Source organism: Dipodomys spectabilis, unplaced genomic scaffold (genome assembly GCF_019054845.1).
Source record: "Dipodomys spectabilis isolate Male_0828 unplaced genomic scaffold, ASM1905484v1 ptg000421l, whole genome shotgun sequence".
Taxonomy (NCBI): Eukaryota; Metazoa; Chordata; class Mammalia; order Rodentia; family Heteromyidae; genus Dipodomys; species Dipodomys spectabilis.
This window is the reverse complement of record NW_024871098.1, coordinates 1,216,710-1,226,108: the sequence shown is the minus strand read 5'-3', so window position 1 is coordinate 1,226,108 and position 9,399 is coordinate 1,216,710.

Sequence of the window (9,399 nt, the reverse complement as noted above, 5' to 3'; positions counted from 1 at the left end):
ATTTATAGAAGTATCTAGTGGCTTCCATCCCTGGACAAGTTATCATTGGTGAAGATGTTGCCATTTGATTTTAGAATGCCCCATAAAGACCTATGTGTTAAAGAAAAATGACATTCCAATTCCTCCCAGACTGTGGAGCATACCTGAATAGTTCTTCTGGAGATTAAGTTCTTCAGAGTGAAACTCATGAGAAAAAGACTCTCCTCTTCTTTCTTCTTTTATCTTTTAATCATTCTATGCAAAATCATTTCTCTTTGACATACTCCCCTCCTTGACATTGTCTTGTCACTGGCCCCCAAAGCAATAAAACCAGTTGAACATACACTGAAACATTCAATCTTGTAAATCTGAGTAAGCCTTTCTGCTTAATAAATGGACAATATCACTTATTATGGTAGGTTATAAAGCTAACCCAACGTTCTAGTCTTTCTAACAATGTAGAGTATATTAAAATATGTTTCATTATAAAATATCTCACTCCATGTTGTATATTGTGTTTTTATTTCTGTTGATCCTAGCGCTTACAATCAGGACCTAACTGTAAAACTGTTTGCAATAAATAATCACATTACTTTTATGATTCTATAATTTAGCTTGTTTTCCTACAAATTTATAGGATAGTGTAGCTATGGAAAATCAATAAATATTGAATTTTGATATAGGATTACCTATCATTGCAAGTGTTGTCAAAATTTATCTACACTGAAATGATTGCCATTGATATCTTTCTCAAGATTACAAATGTTTATACTTTCAGCTGACCTTTTACAAACTCATACCCCAAACATAATTTTTAGTTTGTTCGTGCAATCATAGGAACATAAATATATGGCACAAAATGTTCATTAACTTTATCTGCTGTCATTAATGGAGTATACCTAATAGAATTAAGTATATACCCTCAGAGAAATAAGATACTTCCTTCTAAATCCAGACTTGCAGGCAGGCAGAGAGACAACCACACCCACACACATACACACACACACTCTCTCTCTCTCTCTCTCTCTCTCTCTCTCTCACACACACACACACACACACACACACACACACACACTTACCACTCTGACTCAGGTTAGATTCCAGATACTGGGTATCAGACAATGATCTATTAATCAAACTTTCTTGTCCAGACATAAAATACATTCAAAATTCCACACATACAAAAACACCAGATCATTCAAAATCGTGAGAATATTTAACAGAACCACCCAGCTCTGGGCCATCTACTCCCTGATTTCATTCATTCATGTCGATGCATTTTTCATATCATAATTAAAAGTCTTTTCGTATTTCTCTGATTACCAGATAATATGTTATCATATAAGAGAAAACATAGGTAAAATTACATATGAAAATTGCATATGAAATAATGACATTCCTGAGGATAAAACATGCCTGTTTTTCAGTTTGGTTGCCAAAATGGAATTATTAGAACTTTTGAATATTTAACTTTAAATCTGAACCTCCAAATTTCACTAGGATTTGAATTGTGTTACTTACAACATTAATGTAAAATAAAAGCATATCACTTAATTGACTTTATTATAAAAACAATTACATTTATATAACATGATAAACATCCTGAAACAAGCTATGAGGTATGGAAACAGAAGACTCTGTTTTTTGTTTAGTGTATGTTGTTGTTATTTATAATTTGTGATGATTCTGTCTTCTTTACCTTATGCATGGTATATTCATTCTACATCTTCAGGAAGGTGGTGGTGGGCACAGAGCTTGAGGGAAAGGGTGAAAAAATGAAGCAGTGGAGTTCCTTGAACATTGATGAAAGTGTACTATTTAACACATCGGTCAATTATGATTGTATGTTTTTCTGAGACTCTAATTTATTTATTTCTTTAATCTAATTTGTATGATTTCTATCTACCAGTTTTTGAATTGGCTTGTTCCTGTTTTTCAAGGACCTAGTGGTGCATTATTAGTGCTGATTTAAGATTGTTCTAATTTGTTAATATATATACTCAAAGCTATAAATTTTCCTGCGTATTGCCTGTGTTCTTGTGTCCCAGAGGAGGTAATATTTTGTCTGTTCACTTCTGGTTATTTTTGTTTTTCTGTTTATGTTACTTTGAAATAGTGATTTCAGGCTTGTATGAAGAGACAGTAATAATATGAAATGTATATTATTACACTGAAAGAAAGAGAAGACATTTTAACCTTTTTGCTTCAAGTAAATTAATATTAAGCAAAGCTTATTAAAATAATTACTTACTTACTTTTTAGAGGATGAGTATAGTACTCTTGGATATCTTGGAGGAAAGATATTAGACTCATCACAGCTGATGCCTTATATTGAATTTACAAGCTAAACTTTCTTTTTCAGAAGACTAAAGCTTCAGTTCTTTCATATTAGTATTATAAAATCATAATCCCTGCATATTGATTTGTTATCCTCTGCTATTTTCAATTCAATTCTTCCTCCATTATATATCAAGGGCTTTGAATGACCAATTCCTTAAAATACCTATATTTCCTATATTGTGATGTAAATCTCAGTGATATGAATATGAATTTATCTCTCAGTCTCATCTTGAACTGCATTCATATGAAATTTATGCAGTCTCAAGCAAGAAACTTGACTATTTACACTTTTCTATGTTTTAATCAATAAATCCATTCTAATATTTTAATTGAAATATATATAAAGTTTTTAACATGAAGACAACCCTCCCCCATTATACTTTAAAGTAAAACCTTGGGGACTATTTTATATATGAAAATACAAAAGTCGAGGCTGGGAAGGTGGCTCAGTGGTAGAGCGTTTGCCTTGCATGCATGAGGCCCTGGGATCGATTCCTCAGGACCACATAAGCAGAAAAAAAAGCCAGAAGTGGCCCTGTGGCTCAAGTGGTAGAGCACTAACCTTGAACTGAGGAGCTGAGGGACAGCGCCCAGGCCCAGATTTCAGGCCCCATGACCGGAACCCTCCCAAAAAAGATTAAAAAATAAAAAAGTGCAATGCACATGTTTATACATGAATAATCTAATGATCAAATCAACTAGATACTAGAACTACCATACCACATCAAGTCTCAATTTACTTAAAAGCACCAAAATGTTAGTGTTCATGAATATCACTCATTGTTAAAAAATGACTAGTCAAAACAAAGTTTATATTATATTTGAAATTTGAAAAATGAAAATTACACTCAGATTTGCTGTCAATATCTTGTTTCCATGGATACATTTTTTTCAGCATATAGGGAAACAAAAAATAAGGGTTTGTCACATAGAATGAAAAATATAAAGGTAGACTGCCTTTCCTTAAGATGATAAGTACATGCAAATCGTGTGATTTATTCAAAGATACTATAAAAATTCATAAGAGGATTTATGATCAGAACTCATAGGTAAGCAAAATAACTGGAAAAAATGTAAATGTTAATTGTGCTTTCAATATAGGAAGACAAGTTTTCAATTTATGAGCCTATAGAAGAAGATTTTTTATCTGTAACACAACCCACTTTTAACTGCTAAAAGCACTTGCTTAATCTCTAATTAGAAAGGGAAAAATGAACTAACATCTTACATGATTGTTTTGACAATTAATTGGTATATTGAAGGTCAAAGGGAGGAATTGGAGATTAATATAATCTTTTTCCTCTCTTCTGATTATTACACAGCAATAGCTGTGAATTCAGGAGTCTCATGCAATGTACTCACAGCTGAATAACTAATATGCTTAAAAATATAGAACATAAAACTTTTGAGCAGGGTTGCCACATCATTTAGGAATGCAATTCCTTCATATGAACTTCAATTTTTGTAGCTTTCCTTGTGGGATTAAAAGGTAAGAAAGCACTGTAGAAACAAGAATTCCTGTTCAGCCAAGTAGAACATCCACATGTTGCAAATTTTCATTCCATAAAGACTCTTCGTTAGAGTACTTTCATTTAATATACTTCAGCACATCATCCTTCCCGGTTGGATACAAGAAAAAAGATAATTTTGTTTGAATATTATCTTACATAAATTAGTGTGTACAGAGATGATTTGTATAATTACAGATGTTTGTAATAAATGTAAATAGGGATCATGTCACAACTAAAAAATATAAATAAAATCACATAACAAGACTAGAAGTCACAGAATTTTGTGCATGAACACATACATTAGATTAGTTGCAGAATTTCTATTTTGAGAAAAACTTTATATTAAAGTATAATGCACTTTACTAAGAGTTGAAACATTTTATTGAAAAATATATTCTTAGAGATATTTTTGCTTCATAATTTTAAGAAGAAAAATGATCCCAAAGTAATTACTCCTTTATTGTTTTCCTGTTTCCATGTGATTAACCTCCGAATTAGAAATCCTGATATATGATTTAATTTAAACAAAAATATTTATTGAATATAAAAATCTCTACTCTCTACATTCTTCACACTAAGATCACCAAATATGTTGAATCTTAAATAATTAGTCTCTTTTTGACCTATGTTAATACTATTTACAATGTGAGTGAAATGCTTAAAAATAGTATTTATTTTAGGTTAATTGCTCTGAAGAGACAATAAATGATATTATCAAAGCCTAAAAATTATTAGATTTAAAATTTAGAATTCAGGAAATGATTTTGACCAATCTGGTTACTGGAGCCTTCACTACAACCTCTTGAGACCATTTATATTGGTGAAGCAAAAATCTGAGGTTAAACATTTATGAATAAAAAATCATGTCATTCTGAGCACGTAAAGCTACATATATAACTGAAAATTTAGCTTTTAAATATCTGAATATGCTAGTACATTTAATTGCAGAGCAAGTACTTGTTCTGAAGGGAGTTAAAATAGCATTTATTCTGAAATGTAAACCTAAGTATTCATTTGAATGAAAGACAATGTTTAAAATATCACTCATTCAAGAGAAGATGTACTGTCAGATGTTTTTCATGCCAATTATGTTCTCTAAATTTACTACAAATACTAGATTAGTAAACCTAATTCATTCCTTTGTAGGGAAATAGAAATTCAGTTTCCTAAAATGCATGATTATAACTATTTCTCAAACAATTACTAAGTAACTGTTTTATATTTTTTGTCATGGAATATTATTTGATTTATTTTTATTCATTAAGTTAAATAATTGGCCAATAACAATATAAATTATGCATGAACAAAGTTTATCTAACGTAAGTATTTCACAAGACATGTCATGGTTCTCTTAAAGAACACTAGAAGGCAGTGTACTTTTTATTAATTTTTAGTTATTTTGTTAATGGATATTAATTGTCAGAAGTGGCGATTTCATAATATATTTAAAGTATTTGATTATACTCCTCTATTTCCTTTTCATTACTCCTACCTCCAAAGATCTTCTGTTTTTCACATAAAATTACATCTTTATATATGCACATGTAAACTAATTTGGAAAAGTTAAGCTAAATTGCAGCTTAACTCAAGATGTACAGTGGATTAATAGGATGAATAAAAATTGAATACTTTTTTAACTTTTGAATTGAGCTATCATTATTATTATGATTTTATGGTTAGGGTTAGGATCCCAAAAAGAATTAGAATTAGGATTAGAGAAATAGAAAATTTAGGCTCAACATAGGATGAACCATTTCAACAATGATACTCACAAGACATTATGTTGAAAATGAAGTTTTCCTTAATGCTAACACGAATCCTAGCTGGAACTGAGACCTAACTTTCACCCTAATTATAGTCCAATTCTAATGTTTAAGAAAAAGGATCTAGTTTTTAATCATTCTAATGAATACTCCAGTTTGGACTCTGGAAATGAATACAGTTTGCCATAATTCCCCAAAATTTCCTGACTCTACCTCTGAAGTTATCTTGTTCCCTAACATAAACAATTTTATTACTTGTCCTCAAATTATCTTATCAGGAAAAATACTGTAGTTTCCATTGATCCTACCTTTTTCTGAACCCCTGTACCCTAAAACAGTTTCAGATTTACTTACCACCTAGTCCATTACTTAACGCTCTCAACCTAAACCTTGCTGGAAAAAGCTCATTAATCATTACAAGAAGGATTACTGAGAAATAAATATAATGATAATGCTCTAGTTACTCTTCAGTGTCATATTTTTTATTCTACTTGTTAGTGAAAACTCAATTTTATAATAAAAACTTTCTTATTCATAACAGTAATCATAATCAGAACAAAATACTGACCCTGGTCTTAATCCAAATTATATGACACTAACACAAGTTCATTAGTTTTCACTCATCCTAACTTGATTCAAATAAACATTCCAAACATAGGTTTCAATTTTTTCCAATATCTGAGTCATTTTCTAATCTAAATATAATCTTAACTGGAACATTGAGAATAACCATAAGCGTAATTTTAAGTAGAATCTAATATTAATAGCAATACTCTAGTTCACATTCATTGTAATTCGCACAAGGATTATATTAAAATTTATTTTGAATTTGAGCCTCATTTTTTCTCCTTCACTCTAACCCTAACCATGGCTGGAATCCTAACCATAACCTTGACACTAATAATATCCCAATTCAAAAATTTATGAAAAATGCTCTTTTTGTGCAATCCTAACTGAAATTCCACTTGCAGTTCTTGAAATAAATTGCAGGTATTCCTAAACCCTATAGATTTTCTCACTCTTATCTCTGAATGTGTCTTTTTCCATAACAGGAATCATTATACCCATTGATCTCAAATCCTGATATTATGAAATACATTGTACTTCCATTATCCCTTCTTTTCCTGAATTCCTAGAACCTAAATAACATTCAGCTTTACTTAACATTTAACACATTTCTTTTTTTTTCTTTTGTTTGGCGTGGGGCTTGATCTCTGGGCCTGGGCTCGATCCCTGAGTTCTTTAGCTCAAGGTGTGAGCTGAACCGCTTGAGCCAGAGCACCACTTTTGGTTTTTCTGGTGTTTAATTATAGATAAAAGTCTCACAGACTTTCCTGCCTGGGCTAGCTTTGAACTGTGATCCTCAGAAATCAGCTTCCTGAGTAGCTAGGAAAATAGGCATGAGCCACAAGTTTAACCCATTTCTTTACTCTATCCTCAACTGCAGTTAACCAGAAACCTAATCCTAAACACAGACTGATTTAACACCAACTGGTTAATGTAAGGAAAATTATTTAGATTTTATTCAATCGCATATTTTTTGCTTCTATTTCTTAGTGGAAAATTTAAATTTACCCTAAAGCTTATCCTTCCCTAACCCTAACCAGAACAAAAAAGTATCTCACTCTTTAAACCAAATTATATCTGAATCTTTAAAGTAACACAGACATTCGTTTTCATTCATTCTAACTATGATTCATTCTTCTTAAAATATGTGGCAGTTTTACACAATATCTTGCATCTTTTCCCCATCCCAACCCCAGCTCTAACTAGATCACTTTGCCTAAGCCTACATATAACCGAATCAGCATGTTAGCAAGCCTCTTTTTCACATTTATCCTAACACTTGCTCAGAGTGTAAGTCTAAAATTTACTTGCATTTTGAACCTAAATTTTTTCAGTGTTTTTCTATTTCCTGTCAGGTTTTATATTTCATTATTTTAAAAAATTTGTTTTGTTGTTAGGATGATTTAAAGAGAGATTAGTTACATGTGTAAGGGAAGGAATACATTAAAGCCAATCTTATCTAATATTAATATAACTACTCTGGCCTGTTTATGAGGTCCAACTTTAATTTGTAAAGATGATGTACAGAAGGGATCCAATTACATAAGTCAGATAATGAGCACATTTCTTTTTCAACAGTGTCACCTCTTCCCTCATGTTCTCCCAGTTTTTCCCTTTCAATCTCCCTCCCCCATAAGTTGTATAGTTCATTTACAAGGTAGTGTCTATTGAGTGGCATTGTTACATTTGTTCACCCTTTGTCCCATCATTTCTTTGTTTCCCCTTGCCCTTTCCAAACTTACATATAAGACCAAAGGTGCAGAAATTAAAACAAAACAAACAGCATCCGCATTCGGATGGAAAAAGCAAAATAATAATTAAAAAAAACTATCATTATCATTTCTTGGAGATCAATTTGATGTACATTATTTGATATGATAATATTTATATAGCTATTGAGCCTTTTTGATCCTCTCCAAAGGGCATCCTCCTTTGATCTCACTGTTTAAATGTTTAGAATCCCATGTAATTTATCATGTCCAAGTGTAATGTTTTCTCTTTTAACATCCAGGTGTTTTAAGTTGTAGAATTAGAGGCACATTCTAATACAACAAATGAGGGAAATTGGGCAACCTATATTGCTTTGAGTCTGATTTGCTTCACTTAATATAGGTTTGTTCCAAGTCTTTCCATTTCCTTATGAATGGTGTAATATCATTTTTTCTGGGTGAATAGAGTTGCATCATACTGAAGAGTTTCTTCATGGCAAAGGAAAAAGTTAGCAGGGTATATAGAAAGAGAACAGAATGGAAGAAGATTTTTACTAACTAAGCATTAGACGAGGGTTTACATAACTAACCCATATTTACAGATCAAATAAACCCTCAAATAAACAAGAGCCCAATTAATATATGGGATAATGACTTAAAGAGAACTTCTTAGAAGAAAAGTAACAATGACAAATAGACATACCTTTCTCCATGAAAGAAATGCAAATCCAAACAACACTGAGATTCTTCTCATCCCTGTTACAATGCCATTATGAAAAAACGAACAATTACAGATACTGATAGGGAAGTTGTCCAAAGGAAACTCTATTACATTGTTGGTGGAAATGTAATCTTGTTCAACGACTTTGGAAAACACTATGGAGGTTGCTCACAGAACTGAATAGAGAGCTCCCTATGATCCACCAACTCTACTTATTGGCATTTATCCAGTAGAGCAGAAGACCACACTGAAGGTGCTAGCACAATCGTGTTCATTGTTGCATTATTTTCTGTAGCCAACATATGGAATCAGCCCAGACGACTCTCACTGCAAAAAGGGATCAAGAATTGATCCCTATTTACAAGTATGTGTGTATATATACATACATAATCAAATTTTATTCATCAATCAGAAAAAATAATATTGCACCATTATTTTTTGGGGGGGCGGTCCAGTCGTGGGGCCTGAGGTCTGGGGCCCCGGCGCTGTCCCTCAGCTCTTCAGCTCAAGGCTAACGCTCTACAACTTGAGCCACAGTGCCACTTGTGACTTTTTTCTTTTTGCTTATGTGGTGCTGAGAAATCGAACCCAGGGCCTCACGCATGCAAGGTAAGCGCTCTACCAGTGAGCCACCTTCCCAGCCCCTATTGCACCATTCTTAAGGAAAATGACAGACTTAGAAATAATCATATTAAGTGAAATTAACTGGACCCAGAGAAAATTAAGTTGTATGACTTTCCTTATGTTTGGTAGTCAGAAGGTGCGTATAAATGTAAAAGTAAACATAGTGGCTGATATGCTAGGAGGTA